This window comes from Aquarana catesbeiana, linkage group LG09 (genome assembly GCF_042186555.1).
Source record: "Aquarana catesbeiana isolate 2022-GZ linkage group LG09, ASM4218655v1, whole genome shotgun sequence".
NCBI classification, from domain to species: Eukaryota; Metazoa; Chordata; class Amphibia; order Anura; family Ranidae; genus Aquarana; species Aquarana catesbeiana.
Window position 1 is genome coordinate 238080298 of NC_133332.1, and position 16409 is coordinate 238096706.

The window sequence follows — 16409 nt, forward strand, 5'->3', positions numbered from 1 at the left end:
GGTATTGAGGGGCGTTTCCTTGTATGCATTTGTGGGTGAGGCAGAGGGTCTTGAATGTGATCCGATTCTTTACTGTTAGCCAATGTAGGCTCCTCAGGGATGGGGAGATGGACTCCCAGGGTTTTTTTCCTGTTAGTAGTCTTGCCGCCGCGTTTTAAATGGCCTGTAGGCGCGTAAGCTGATATTGGGGTAATCCTAAGTAGAGTGAGTTTGCGTAGTCGAGACGGGAATTGATGATTGTTCCAACTACTGCTGCTTTGTCATCTTCTGGGATGAAGGGGATGAGTCTGCGTAACAGGCGGAGGAGATGGTGAGATCCGCTAACTACTGATCCTATTTGTGCATCCATTGTCATTTCTGAGTCAAAGATAAATCCAAGACTTTTGGCTTTGGTGCTCAGAGTAACGGTCTGTCCAAAGATGGCGGGAGGTGTCCATGGAGTCTTGGTTTTGAGATTTTGGTTAGCGTGTAGGAAGAGAAGTTCTGTTTTTGACCCTTTGAGTTTTAGGGAACTAATGGTCATCCAGTCATCTATTAAAGTGAGGCATTTCTCAAGTTGCTGATGGTGGTCTTTTTGTCCGGTGATCCGAAAGTAGATTTGGGTATCGTCTGCGTATGAGTGGAAGCAGAGATCTGATTTTTTGATGATTTTGAGGAGAGGGCGGATGTAAATGTTGAATAGCACTGGCGACAAGGGTGAGCCCTGAGGGACTCCACAGGAGATTGCCCGGGTTTCTGAGGTGAATGCTCCTAGTTTCTCTGTCTGCGAGCAGTTCTCTAAGAATGATGCGAACCATTTTAGACTAGAATCTGTGGCTCCTGCTACTTCTGTGAGCCGGACAAGTAGTGTATTGTGGTCCACTGTGTCAAATGCTACACTGAGGTCTAACAGTACCAGGAGACATGGTTCTCCGTCATCTGCTGCTTCGAGTGCATCGTCCCATATTTTAAGAAGTGCAGTTTCCGTGCCATGGCCTGGGCGGAAACCTGATTGTAGAGTGTCCAGAAGTTGATGCGTGTCCAGGTGGCGTTGTAGCTGTTGTACTACCGCTTTCTCCATAATCTTGGAGATGGCGTTGAGGTTTGTTATCGGTCTGCGGTGGTTAGGGTCTTTAGGGTCGAGATTGGGTTTCTTTAGCAGGGGTTTGATGATGCCTTGCTTGAGGGTGGTTGGTACAATCCCTTCTTTGAATGACTGATTTATGAGGTGTGTTATAATGGGAGCCAGGATGTCGGAGCATTCTTTCAGGAGTTTCGTGGGAATGATGTCGTTTGGTGATGTGCTGTCTCGAAGGCTTCTCATAATGTTTTTAGTCGTGTCAGTGGTGATTGGGGTCAAGAAGAAGTCTGGTGGTTGTGTGCTGTTCGCTGTTATCTTGAATAGAGATAAAAAATAAATAAGAATTATAATAATAAAAGGTAATTTATAAGACACTTAGGATTAAACATCCAAGGGTCAGACAATAATTACCTTATGTTGAATCAAGGGTAGATTGTTAGAGGCTATTAAAGACTTATTACAAAAATAAAGGCAGCTGCTTAGACTCTCACTGAGAAGAGACCTAGCACTGACCAGTTGTTGGCAATTTCATAAAGAAGGAAAAGAAGTTGTGAAATATATGTATGCTGCAAGGGGAAAAAAAATAGTATGTTTAGTATGTTTACCACATGTTTACCAGAACTCCTGATGAAGCTCATAAAGAGCGAAACATGTCGAGTGGTATCTACTAAGTGGTTTTTCTTATTGTCTTTGTAAAGCCAGATATGGATATTGAGAGACCTGTTTTTAATTTTTGATAATATGTATTAAACACAATAAATACATTTTTGTACGGTTAGACTTTGCATACATACTTTTTTACTCCACCAACTTTAGTATTTAAGCACCTTTAAAGTCCCTGGGGTAACTTTACCCCATCCCCCTTTCTTTTGTGTATTTCTTTATGGGATGCGGTGCTAAAGGTTGACTGTTCCTGTCCTCTTTATATAAAGGCAGCTATTTTAGATAAGATAAAATTTCCTAAACATGTCCTGTCAGGGGGGTACTTGAGGACTGAGGCTGAAAACCACTGCTCAAAAAAGAAAATTGAATACTTACCACTCTGAAATGTTACTTTCCTGGTCACTATCCATGGCAGCATACGCACAATCCATGCATGTGCTACTATTAAGGCACCAGGAAAGTAACTTAAAACTAAAAAAAAAATGAAAAAGGGATTTGTCCAAGACATGCCAATCAGCCTAGTTAAAGTGGTGTTCCGGCCGAAATTATTCTTTTTAAATAAAAATACCCCTATAATACACAAGCTTAATGTATTCTAGTAAAGTTAGTCTGTAAACTAAGGTCTGTTTTGTTAGTTTATAGCAGTAGTTTGTTATTTTATAAACTTACAGCAGGCCGTGGCCATCTTAAGTCTGGGCATCTAAAGCCAGACTGTATTTCTTCCTGGATCTCATCCTTGCAGATTTCACACATGCTCAGTGCAGCACAAGCAGTGTAATAGGTTTAGGTCAGGTCTCCATAGCAACGGCAGTTTCAGGAAGTTGCCGCCCCTTCCCAGAAGGCATTGCAAACAGGAAATGATGCGATGGGCCGCGGCCAGGGAGGAGGAAGTGAAAGAATTAATACAGCAGATATACAGTAAGTGCTGAGAAAATTTTTTTAAAAATATCCAATTTGTTTACAGTGCACAGTTTAGTGAGGGATGCTGAAGAGTTGTAAAAGTGGGTGGAACTCCACTTTAAGCTGCAGCTGGGAAATCCATTGCATGAAAAGAACACACATAAAACAAAGAATTTAAAACAATTTTATTGGTCCAAAAACAAATAAATAAATAAATAAAAAACAGGACTTGGAAAAGAAGCAAGGAAAGCAAAATACACACATGTATGTTAATTTGAGACACTAACAGAATAGGTTTGAGGTTTGACCCTTTTGCAGTGTAAATTAACAGGAGTTAAAAGGAGTGCACCCACAAATGGACATCTATTAAGAATTAAAACAACATTAGGCACAACATCTTGAGAAAGAATTTTAAAAATAAGGCAGCACAGACAGTTAAATCAAAGTGAACAACGTAAAAACAACAAAAATTGCCAACATAAAAAATAACCACCACCCAAAAAAAAAACCCAGCAAATCAAAGTAACAAATAAATTGCATAAAAACACATCTGTTTTGCAACAACATAACACACAAAATACAAATAGAAAATACATGTGTTAGAAACTCAGTAAGGACACCCAAATGTACTCTCTTGCCAGCCCCACACACAATCTTGGCTCTTTTCAAGGCAAAGTAAAGATTGCTATCGGCAAGCTTTATATAACATAGGTTTGTGTGCTAATGAGGCAATTGCAAACACATGGACAGTCCATTAAACACACAAAATGCAAGTTCACCCAATGTAGAGACTGAACTTCAAAGTGGGTACACCTGTTAAGGATGTCCTTAAATTACTAACCAAAAAAACACACTCTGACCATGCCCAGAAACATCCAAGTGCTGTTCACACACAAAAGGCACCACTAAAAAAAACCAAAGTCCCTGAGCATGCCCAGAACAACCCAAATGCAGCTAGCACAAAATAAGCCACCCCACTGTCCAAAATTAAGCACATCATCCAGCATGCACCAAAATTACAGATGGGACAAAAAAACCCCAGTCCAGGGGGGCAACTAAAGAGACTAACGTGCAAAAGTTATACAACAAATACCATTGCAGTCTAACGGAACTGACTTAGCAATTTTACTAGTTCCCACTTGGCTGGCTTATCTTCTAGTTATTGGCCTTAAAATGAGTATGGGGCCCAGATCCCACCCTAAGGGACATATATCAATGTCACCAATTGGACAACCCCAAAAACAAAACAAGGAGAAATGCCTTTAAATATGCCAAATTGCTTAAGGGCCAGTTCACACCAATGCAGTCCAGTGCATATTTTATGCATCAAAAATGCATGTAAATTCGGTTATATGGTGTGCAATGGCATAGTTCACACCAGTGCTTGCCGTTCCAGTGCGCTCCAGTTCCAGAAAAAAAAGTAGAACATGCTGCATTTTTTCTGCACTGGACTGTACTGAAAAGCTGTAAAACGCACCAAAAACGCACTGGAACGCACTTGTCCTTATTTAAGGTTAAGAAAAAAGAGGGGGGGAAAAAAGCACTGGACTGCATCAAAAACGCACCAAAAACGCACTGGATTGCATAAAAAACGTGCATGCAGAAAAGCACCTGGAACGCGTCCGGACTGCGTTTCTATGGTGTGAACTGGCCCTAAGGGCCCTAAGGGCCAGATCACACCATAGAAACGCAGTCCGGATGCGTTCCAGGTGCTTTTCTGCATGCACGTTTTTTATGCAAACCAGTGCGTGTTTGGTGCATTTTTTATGCAGTCCAGTGCTTCCCCCCCTCTTTTTTCTTAACCTTAAATAAAGACAAGTGTGTTACAGTGCGTTTTTGGTGCATTTAGGTGCGTTCCAGTGCATTTTTGATGCATTTTACAGCGTTCCAGTACAGTCCAGTGCATAAAAAATGCAGCATGTTCTACTTTTTTTTTGGGGGAACTGGAAACTCACTGGAACTGCAAGCACTGGTGTGAACTATGCCATTGAAAACCATATAACCTACTTTCCGTGCGTTTTTGATGCAGAAAAAAAACGGACTGGACTGCATGTGGTGTGAACTGGCCCTTAACCACTTGCCGACCGCCTCACGCCTATATACCTGATCAGAATGGCACGGGCAGGCAAAATCACGTACCTGATACGTGATGCCTTCCCGCGGGCGGGGGGTCCGATCAGACCCCCCCCTGGTGCCATAGGCGGTTGGCTCTTGTTCGTGGGCGATGAGAGGTCAGGGGGAGGCCATCCATTGATGACCACCCCCTCCCGATCCCTCCCAGCGAATCAAATGCTTCCTCTCCCTCTGTAATGTAAACAGAGGGAGAGGAAGTGATGTCATCCCTCCTCGAGCCGGTCTTTTCGATCCGGCGCCGAGGAGAGAAGACATCCAAGTAAGTGCACCAACACTACACTTCCAGTAGAACACGCAGGCACACTTTTCACCCCCCTTCACACCCCGATCACCCCCCAATCACCCCCCTGTACCCCCTGTCACTCTGATACCAATAGCAGTTTTTTTTTTTTGCATTGGTGTCAGTTTGTGACAGTTATAAGTGTTAGGGCAGTTAGGTTAGCCCCCTTTAGGTCTAGGGTACCCCCCTTTAGGTCCAGGGTACCCACCTAACCCCCCCTAATAAAGGTTAACCCCGTGATCACCCCCTGTCGCCAGTGTCACTAAGCGATCGTTTTTCTGATCGCTGCATTAGTGACACAGGTGACGCTAGTTAGGGAGGTAAGTATATAGGTTCGCTGTCAGTGTTTTATAGCGACAGGGACCCCCATATACTACCTGCTAAAGGTTTTAACCCCTTGATTGCCCCCTAGTTAACCCTTTCACCAGCGATCACCGTATAAGTGTTACGGGTGACGCTGGTTAGCTAGTTTGTTTTTTGTAGTTTATTATAGTTTATTATAGTTTATTATAGTTTTAGGGCACCCGCCGTTTATTACCTTATAAAGGTTTAACCCCCTAATTGCCCGGCGGTGATAGAAGTTAAGCTTTTAGGATCAGATAAGGTCTGCGTCGCCCCAGGCAGCGTCAGGTTAGCGCCAGTACCGCTAAAACTCACGTACGCAGCATACACCTCCCTTAGTGCTATAGTATCTGAACGGATCGATATCTGATCCGATCAGATCTATACTCCCCAGCAGTTTAGGGTCCCCCAAAAAAACGCAGTGTTAGCGGGATCAGCCCAGATACCTGCTAGCACCTGCGTTTTGCTCCTCGGCCCAGCCCAGCTCAGTCCACCCAAGTGCAGTATCGATCGATCACTGACACAAAACACTAAGCACACATAACTGCAGCGTTCGCAGAGTCAGGCCTGATCCCTGCGATCGCTAACAGTTTTTTGGTAGCGTTTTGAATCAGTCGCTAACAGTCAGGAGCTTTTTTGCCTGTGAGTCTCACTAGTGTACCCCTAAATTTAGAGCCCAAAATGGCAAATCGAAGGTACACTAGTGAAGAGGCCTACACGTTTCTGAGCATGACAGATAGTGAAGAGGAAGTCACTCATCTGTCAGATTCAGGCTCAGAATACGATCCTGTAGAGGACAGCGGCTCCATGACAGATAGCTCTGACGACGGAGTTGTGGTCCCTGCTAAGGTCAGGCGTACCAGACCCCGAACTTCTTCTTCTGTCCTTGAAGTGCAAGAACCGCAGGGCTCTCGTATGGAGCAGAGAAGTACTAGTGCCGCTATTCCTTCTGGTGAACTGGAAAGGACCAGCGGCCTAGTACACCCTGGTCGTACATCCAGCACTGCAGTATCACGTGGTGACGTGGCGAGTCCCATAAGTGCAGTTCAAGCTGGCGAGGTGGCAAGCACAAGTAGTGTCCCGCTGCCACCAAGAAGACGAACACAGGCCCGTCGTGCCCATAGTGCCCTTCCTGCTGCATTCGCCAATCCGAATTGGGTACCCACCACTTCTGCAGCACCCGTACTTCCCCCATTCACTGGCCAACCCGGAATTCAGGTGGAAACAGTTGACTTTATGCCACTGGATTTTTATTAGCTGTTTTTCACCGAAGAGCTCTATAGATCTATTGTGGACCAAAGCAATTTGTACGCTGGTCAACACATCGCCACTATTCCCCAGTCCACCCTTGCCAGAGATTGGAAACCAATTACGGTTTCCGAATTTAAGATCTTTCTGGGCCTTTCCCTCCTCATGGGCTTGAATAAAAAGAGTGAGTTGCGGTCATATTGGTCCACTGACCCAATTTACCATTCGCCCTTGTTCTCTGCTTCCATGGCCAGGGCACGATACGAGCAGATTTTGCGGTTCATGCACTTCAACGACAATGAACTCTGTCGCCCTCGTGGAGACCCTGGATACGATCGGCTCTACAAAATTCAGCCCCTCGTAAACCACTTCAACCAACGTTTTGCAGACTTGTTTACCCCCCATCAAGTTGTCTGCGTTGATGAGTCCCTGATTAAGTTTTCTGGCCGCTTGTCATTCAAACAGTACCTTCCCAGCAAGCGTGCCAGATATGGGGTCAAGATGTATAAGCTCTGTGACAGGGCCACAGGCTATACATGTAGTTTTATGGTTTACGAGGGAAGAGATAGTCACGTAGAGCCGACAAACTGTCCTGACTACATAGGAAGCGCTGGCAAGATAGTGTGGGACTTGGTGTCACCCTTATTCGGAAAGGGGTACCACTTGTACGTGGACAATTATTACACGAGCGTGCCACTTTTTAGTCACTTGTTTGTTCATCAGATTGGAGCATGTGGCACCGTGCGATCTAATCGCCGGGGCTTTCCCCAGCGGCTTGTAGATTCCCGTCTTAGGCTGGGGGAGAGAGCCTGCTTGAAGTGTAATAACTTCCTCGCTATGAAGTGGAGGGACAATAAGAATGTTTTCGTTCTTACCTCCCTTCATGCAGACACGACGGTCCAAATTCCTACGGCGACTGGTGTTGTGGAGAAACCCCTCCGTGTCCACGAATATAACCTTAATATGGGAGGGGTGGACCTCAACGACCAGTTGTTGGCACCGTACCTAATTGCCCGTAAGGCCAGACGCTGGTACAAAAAAGTGTCTGTTTATTTATTTCAATTGGCTTTGCTGAACGCTCATGTGCTATACAGAGCTTCAGGACAGACTGGATCCTTCCTTAAATTCCAGGAAGAGATCGTCAGAGCCCTTCTGTTTCCAGATGGTGCTCCACCTCACCTTCCCCAACCAAATGCAGTAAGCCGGCTGCATGAGAGGCATTTTCTTTATGCCCTCCCGAGTACCCCTACCCAACGAACCCCCCAAAAAAGATGTCGTGTCTGCAGCAAGCGCGGATTTAGGCGTGACACCCGGTATTATTGTCCCCTCTGTCCTGGCAATCCTGGTCTTTGCATTGCTGAATGTTTTGAACGCTACCATACACTAGTGGAGTATTAGCGTAGGGTACAGCACTGCACAGACTAGGACACACTTTCACAGGGTCTCCCAAGATGCTGTCGCATTTTGAGAGACCCAAACCTGGTACCAGTTAAAAAAGTTAAAGTTACAAAAAAAAGTGTAAAAAAAACAAAAAAACAAAAAAAAGTAAAAAAAAAGAAAAAAACACAAAAAAATATATAAAATAAAAAAAACAAAAATAGTTGTTGTTTTATTGTTCTCTCTCTATTCTCTCTCTATTGTTCTGCATTCTATACTGCAATGTTTTATTGTTATGTTTTTATCATGTTTGCTTTATAGGTATGCAATTTTTTTATACTTTGTTTTTTTATTGTTAACCACTTTTTTGTTTTCAGGTACGCCATTCAGCTGCAGAGCGGATTTATTTATCTTGACAGCAACAGCGTTTGCTCCCACGATACATAAAGCCGTGACTCCAGCGCTGTCGGAGGTGATTTCACCACCACAGTTACATACTTCAGCATATATGCCGAAGCATGGGGGCAGCAGTGGGTGGAGGAGCGATTTGCTCCTGCCTTTTGCGGGAGGATGCCCCCATGCTTCGGCATATACCGTATTTATCGGCGTATAACACACACTTTTTTCCCCTTAAAATCAGGGGAAAATCGCGGGTGCGTGTTATACGCCGATCCCCTGCGATCCTGACCTGTCAGAACGGAAAAATCGCTGACCGCGATTTGAAAATGGCGCCGCCGGCGCCAAAATACACAGTGCCGGTCCTCGGCTCTTCTCGGCCGCTTTCGGTTTCACTCGAGCGCCGCCCGAACATCCGGCTAGTTTCGGATAGCTCTGCTCACCGTCCGAGGGGAGCCGAAAGTGAACGAGAGCCGCCGAGAAGAGCCGAGGACCGGCTCTGTGTATTTCGGCGCCGGCGGCGCCATTTTCAAATCGCGGTCGGCGATTTTGAAGCTCAGAGGCTTCAGCAAGACTGCACTGGGGCAAGGCTGGACTGGGGCAAGGCTGGACTGGGGCAAGGCTGCACTGGACACTGGGGAAGGCTGCACTGACATGGCTGCACTGACATGGCTGCACTGACATGGCTGCACTGGCAAGGCTGCACTGACATGGCTGCACTAGCAAGGCTGCACTGACATGGCTGCACTGACATGGCTGCACTGACATGGCTGCACTGGGGCAAGGCTTTACTGAGAAGGCTGCAATGATGGGCATTTAAATGTAAGTTTTTTTCCCTTCAAGTTCCCTCCTAAAAGTTTTTTTTCCTCAAAATTCCCTCCTAAATTGAGGTGCGTGTTATACACCGGTGCGTGTTATACACCGATAAATACGGTATATTTTTTAGGTAGGTACAGGTTGCGTTAAATGTTTTATTTTTTACTATGTTTTTTTTTGTATTTTGCTTTGCAGGTATGGTAAATATTACTGTTATACTGTAATGTTACTTTGTTTTTTGTTAACCATCATTTGCTTAGCAGGTACGCCATTCAGTTGCAGTGCGGATTTATTTATCTTGACAGCAACAGCGTTTGCTCCCATGATACATAAAGCCGTGACTCCAGCGCTGTCGGAGGTGATTTCACCACCACAGTTACATACTTCAGCATATATGCCGAAGCGTGGGGGCAGCAGTGGGTGGAGGAGCGATTTGCCCCTGCCTTTTGCGGGAGGATACCCCCATGCTTCGGCATATATAAACGGTGCGTGTATGCCCATCATTAGAAGTGGGTGGATGAAGAGAGGTATTCTAATAGTGGGCATACCCACCGATCAATATTTTTTTTTCGTTCAGCCCACAGGCTGCATGAAAAAAAAGTTTACAATGTATGCCCAACAAGGACCAGCAACGTACTGGTATGTTGCTGGACTTTGAGTGGTTATACCAGAATGATGCCTGCAGGTTTAGGTATCATCTTGGTATCATTCTTTTCAGCCAGCGGTCGGCTTTCATTTAAAAGCAATCCTAGCGGCACCATCTTCCATGTTTTTCTCTGGCTCTCCTGTCCCAACAGGGAACCTGAGAATGCAGCCGGTGATTCAGCCAGCTGACCATAGAGCTAATCAGAGACCAGAATGGCTCCAAACATCTCTATGGCCTAAGAAACTGGAAGCTACGAGCATTTCATGACTTAGATTTCGCCGGATGTAAACAGCGCCATTGGGAAATTGGGAAAGCATTTTATCACACCGATCTTGGTGTGGTCAGATGCTTTGAGGGCAGAGGAGAGATCTAGGGTCTAATAGACCCCATTTTTTTCAAAAAAGAGTACCTGTCACTACCTATTGCTATCATAGGGGATATTTACATTCCCTGAGATAACAATAAAAATTATTTTAAAAAAAATAAAAATGAAAGGAAGAGTTTAAAAATAAGATAAAAAAGCAAAAAAATAATAAAGAAAAAAAAAACAAAAAAAAAAAACACCCCTGTCCCTCCCTGCTCTCGCACAAAGGCGAACGCAAGCGTCGGTCTGGCGTCAAATGTAAACAGCAATTGCACCATGCATGTGAGGTATCACCGCGAAGGTCAGATCGAGGGCAGTAATTTTAGCAGTAGACCTCCTCTGTAAATCTAAAGTGGTAACCTGTAAAGGCTTTTAAAGGCTTTTTAAAATGTATTTAGTTTGTCGCCACTGCACGTTTGTGCGCAATTTTAAAGCATGTCATGTTTGGTATCCATGTACTCGGCCTAAGATCATCTTTTTTATTTCATCAAACATTTGGGGAATATAGTGTGTTTTAGTGCATTAAAATTTTAAAAAGTGTGTTTTTTCCCCAAAAAATGCGTTTGAAAAATCGCTGCGCAAATACTATGTGAAAAAAAAAAAAAATGAAACACCCACCATTTTAATCTGTAGGGCATTTGCTTTAAAAAAATATATAATGTTTGGGGGTTCAAAGTAATTTTCTTGCAAAAAAAAAAAAATTTTTCATGTAAACAAAAAGTGTCAGAAAGGGCTTTGTCTTCAAGTGGTTAGAAGAGTGGGTGATGTGTGACATAAGCTTCTAAATGTTGTGCATAAAATGCCAGGACAGTTCAAAACCCCTCCACATGACCCCATTTTGGAAAGTAGACACCCCAAGCTATTTGCTGAGTGGCATGTTTAGTCCATGGAATATTTTATATTGTGACACAAGTTGCGGGAAAAAGACAAATTTTTTTTTTTTTGCACAAAGTTGTCACTAAATGATATATTGCTCAAACATGCCATGGGAATATGTGAAATTACACCCCAAAATACATTCTGTTGCTTCTCCTGAGTACGGGGATACCACATGTGTGAGACTTTTTGGGAGCCTAGCCGCGTACGGGACCCCGAAAACCAAGCACCGCCTTCGGGCTTTCTAAGGACATAAATTTTTGATTTCAGTCTTCACTGCCTATCACAATTTCGGAGGCCATGGAATGCCCAGATGGCACAAACCCCCCCAAATGACCCCATTTTGGAAAATAGACACCCAAATCTATTTGCTGAGAGGTATAGTGAGTATTTTGCAGACCTCACTTTTTGTCACAAACTTTTGAAATTTGAAAAAAGAAAAAAAAAAACGTTTTTCTTGTCTTTCTTCATTTTCAAAACAAATGAGAGCTGCAAAATACTCACTATGCCTCTCAGCAAATAGCTTGGGGTGTCTACTATCCAAAATGGGGTCATTTTGGGGGGTTTTGTGCTATCTTGGCATTTTATGGCCTTCGAAACTGTGATGGGTAGTGAGGAGTGAAATCAAAAATTAACGCCCTTAGAAATCCTGAAGGCGGTGCTTGGTTTTCAGGGCCCCGTACGCGGCTAGGCTCCCAAAAAGTCCCACACATGTGGTATCACCGTACTCAGGAGAAGCAGCAGAATGTATTTTGGGGTGTAATTCCACATATGCCCATGGCATGTTTGAGCAATATATCATTTAGTGACAACTTTGTGCAAAAAAAAAAAAAAAAAATTGTCACTTTCCCGCAACTTGTGTCAAAATATAAAATATTCCATGGACTCAACATGCCTCTCAGCAAATAGCTTGGGGTGTCTACTTTCCAAAATGGGGTCATTTGGGGGGGTTTTGTGCCATCTTGGCATTTTATGGCCTTCAAAACTGTGATAGGTAGTGAGGAGTGAAATCAAAAATTTATGCCCTTAGAAATCCTGAAGGCGGTGCTTGGTTTTCGGGGCCCCGTACGCGGCTAGGCTCCCAAAAAGTCCCACACATGTGGTATCCCCGTACTCAGGAGAAGCAGCTAAATGTATTTTGGGGTGCAATTCCACATATGCCCATGGCCTGTGTGAGCAATATATCATTTAGTGACAACTTTTTGTAATTTTTTTTTTTTTTTGTCATTATTCAATCACTTGGGACAAAAAAAAATATATATTCAATGGGTTCAACATGCACCTCAGCAATTTCCTTGGGGTGTCTACTTTCCAAAATGGGGTCATTTGGGGGGGGGTTGTACTGCCCTGCCATTTTAGCACCTCATGAAATGACATAGGCAGTCATAAACTAAAAGCTGTGTAAATTCCAGAAAATGTACCCTAGTTTGAAGACGCTATAACTTTTGCGCAAACCAATAAATATACGCTTATTGACATTTTTTTTACCAAAGACATGTGGCCGAATATATTTTGGCCTAAATGTATGACTAAAATTGAGTTTATTGGATTTTTTTTATAACAAAAAGTAGAAAATATCATTTTTTTTCAAAATTTCGGTCTTTTTCCGTTTATAGCGCAAAAAATAAAAACGGCAGAGGTGATCAAATACCATCAAAAGAAAGCTCTATTTGTGGAAAGAAAAGGACGCAAATTTCATTTGGGTACAGCATTGCATGACCGCGCAATTAGCAGTTAAAACGACGCAGTGCCAAATTGTAAAAAGTCTCTGGTCAGGAAGGGGGTAAATTCTTCCGGGGCTGAAGTGGTTAAGGAATAAAAGTTATTTAAAACTACTCGCGGCTTTAATGAAATGTCGGTCCAGCAATTAGGGATGAGCCGAACACCCCCCTGTTCAGTTCGCACCAGAACTTGCGAACAGGCAAAAAATTTGTTCGAACACGCGAACACCGTTAAAGTCTATGGGACACGAACATGAATAATCAAAAGTGCTAATTTTAAAGGCTTATATGCAAGTTATTGTCATAAAAAGTGTTTGGGGACCCGGGTCCTGCCCCAGGGGACATGGATCAATGCAAAAAAAGTTTTAAAAACGGCCGTTTTTTCGGGAGCAGTGATTTTAATAATGCTTAAAGTGAAACAATAAAAGTGTAATATGCCTTTAAATTTCGTACCTGGGGGGTGTCTATAGTATGCCTGTAAAGGGGAGCATGTTTCCCGTGTTTAGAACAGTCTGACAGCAAAATGACATTTCAAAGGAAAAAAAGTCATTTAAAACTACTCGCGGCTATTAAAGAATTGCCGGTCCGACAATACACATAAAAGTTAATTGATAAAAATGGCATGGGAATTCCCCACAGGGGAACCCCGAACCAAAATAAAAAAAAAATGACGTGGGGGTCCCCCTAAATTCCATACCAGGCCCTTCAGGTCTGGATTGGATATTAAGGGGAACCCCGGCCAAAATTTTTTAAAAAAATGGCGTGGGGTCCCCCTCAAAATCTATACCAGACCCTCCAGGTGAATAGAGGAGAGTTTGATCAGTCACAGGATATTCTCCTCCATTCTTTTTTCAATAGAGGAGCGGGCCGGAGTGGGTAGGGGTATTAGATCATCTTTGTTGCAGCTGAGCCTAGAGACCCAAAACTGTTAATCCCCATCAGATGTTCAGCAGCAGAAGAAGACAGGGCCCAGTCACACATCAATGCAGATCACCAATGGGGCACATGGAGAACAATTGTTTTGTATGTACAGTGGGTATAGAAAAGAATAACCCCCATATAAAATAATCACATTTTGTTGCTATGCAGCCTGAAATGAAGACAGACACAGTTTTTGTTTTATCCAGCTGTGCAAATTATAACATATAACATCCAAGTGAAAGATATAACACCAACATGTCAGAAACCCCCCCCCCCTGCAAAAAACAGAATCACAGAGTTAGAAGAAGGATCAGGGGCGGCCCGTGCATTGTGGGCACATGGGCACCGTCCCCCTAATCTCTGCCGCCACTTCCCGATCCATGTGCCCGGCCCCTTTCAGAACGCCGGCCACATGGACTCCTATGGCAGTGTGGGTAGGGGTGTTTTTTTTTAAACACCTGATTAGAGCCTGAGGCTCTAATTGGCTTCAAAAAAGGGTGGTCTCGGGGAGCAGAGAGTGCGCCCTGATCCCACCCTGTTGTGTGACCATAGTAAATTAATTTTTACTATTTTTACACCACAGTGCCTCCCCGCCAATCAGGATGCCTGGCGCTTTGGCGGAAGAGACACACTCACAGGGGAGGAAGCATCAGGAGTGGACTCCTCCGCCGCCGCCGATGACACTGGAGGAGAGGACGAGGAGTCGAGGACACAGCGCAGGGCCGAAATGAAGGAGGAGACGCATGGGATGCAGGAGCCGTCACCTGCCAATCCCCCAGCTCGCTGCCATCACCCAGATGGGGTAAGTGCCGCCCTGGTGGCGGGCGAGTGGGGGGGGAGCTTGTCACAGTGGCTGCATATGTTGGGCAGAAGCTGCATATGATGGGCACATGCTGCATAATATGGGCACAGGCTGCATAATATGGGCACAGAAGCTGCATAGGATGGGCACAGGCTGCATATGATGGGCACAGAGGCTGTATGATGAGCATAGGCTGCATATGATTGGCACAGAGGTTGTTTATGATAGGCACAGGCTGCATATGATGGGCACAGAGGCTGTATTTGATGGGCACAGAAGCTGCATATGATGGGCACAGGCTGCATAATATGGGCACAGAAGCTGCATAGGTTGGACACAGGCTGCATATGATGGGCACAGAGGCTGTATGATGAGCATAGGCTGCATATGATGGGCACAGAGGCTGTTTATGATGGGCATAGGCTGCATATGATGGGCACAGAGGCTGTATATGATGGGCACAGAAGCTGCATATGATGGGCACAGGCTGCATATTATGGGTACAGAGGCTGTATGATGGGCACAGGCTGCATATGACGGGCACAGAGGCTGTATATGATGGGCACAGGCTGCATATGATGGGCACATGCTGCATATGATGGGCACAGAAGCTGAAAATGACAGGCACAGGCTGCATATGATGGGCACAGAGGCTGTATATGATGGGCACAGGCTGCATATGATGGGCACAGAAGCTGCATATGATGGGCACAGGCTGCATATTATGGGCACAGAGGCTGCATATGATGGGCACAGAGGCTGTATATGATGGGCACAGGCTGCATATGTCTTCGTATAAACCCATACTTTCAACCACCGTTAACCCTACCGCTTAGACAGTAAAAGCCTGTATGACTCACCGCTAGGGATGAGCCGAACACCCCCCGGTTCGGTTCGCACCAGAACCTGCGAACGGACCGAAAGTTCGCACGAACGTTAGAACCCCATTGACGTCTATGGGACTCGAACGTTCGAAATCAAAAGTGCTCATTTTAAAGGTTAATTTGCATGGTATTGTCCTAAAAAGGGTTTGGGGACCCGGGTCCTACCCCAGGGGACATGTATCAATGCAAAAAAAACTTTTAAAAACGGCCGTTTTTTCGGGAGCAGTGATTTTAATGATGCTTAAAGTAAAAAAAAAAAAAGTGAAATATTCCTTTAAATATCGTACCTGAGGGGTGTCTATAGTATGCCTGTAAAGTGACGTGTGTTTCCCGTGTTTAGAACAGTCCCTGCACCAAATGTCATTTTTAAAGGAAAAAATCTCATTTAAAACTGCTTGCGGGTTTAATGTAATGTCGGGTCCTGACTCCTGGCAATATGGATGAAAATCAGTGAGACAAACGGCATGGGTACCCCCCAGTCCATTACCAGGCCCTTTGGGTCTTGTATGGATATTAAGGGGAACCCCGCACCCAAATTAAAATAAGGAAAGGTGTGGGGCCACCAGGCCCTATATACTCTGAACAGCAGTATACAGGCTGTAGGTTTGTTGTTAAGTAGAATCTCTTTGTAATTTTGAACGGGTACATTTTTAACGTGTTTAGCTCCAGCCAAAAAATCTTTTTTAAGCTTTTTGGAAAACATAGGGAAGGGTTATCACCCCTGTGACATTTGTTTTGCTGTCTTTCCTCCTCTTCAGAAGATTTCACCTCACTTTTTGTCCCAATGGATTGGAAAGCATCAGTGGAAAGGAGAAATGTTTTTCCCATATTAACTCTTACAGGAGAGAATTTCCCTTCCTAGGGGTAGATTTATTCTCACTTCCTGTTGTCTCCTTCCGTTTGCAAGTAGGAGTCGTTTGTAAGTTAGTTGTTTGAAAGTAGGGTCCTGCCCTATATACTCAGCAGAAATTTGGGCCTTA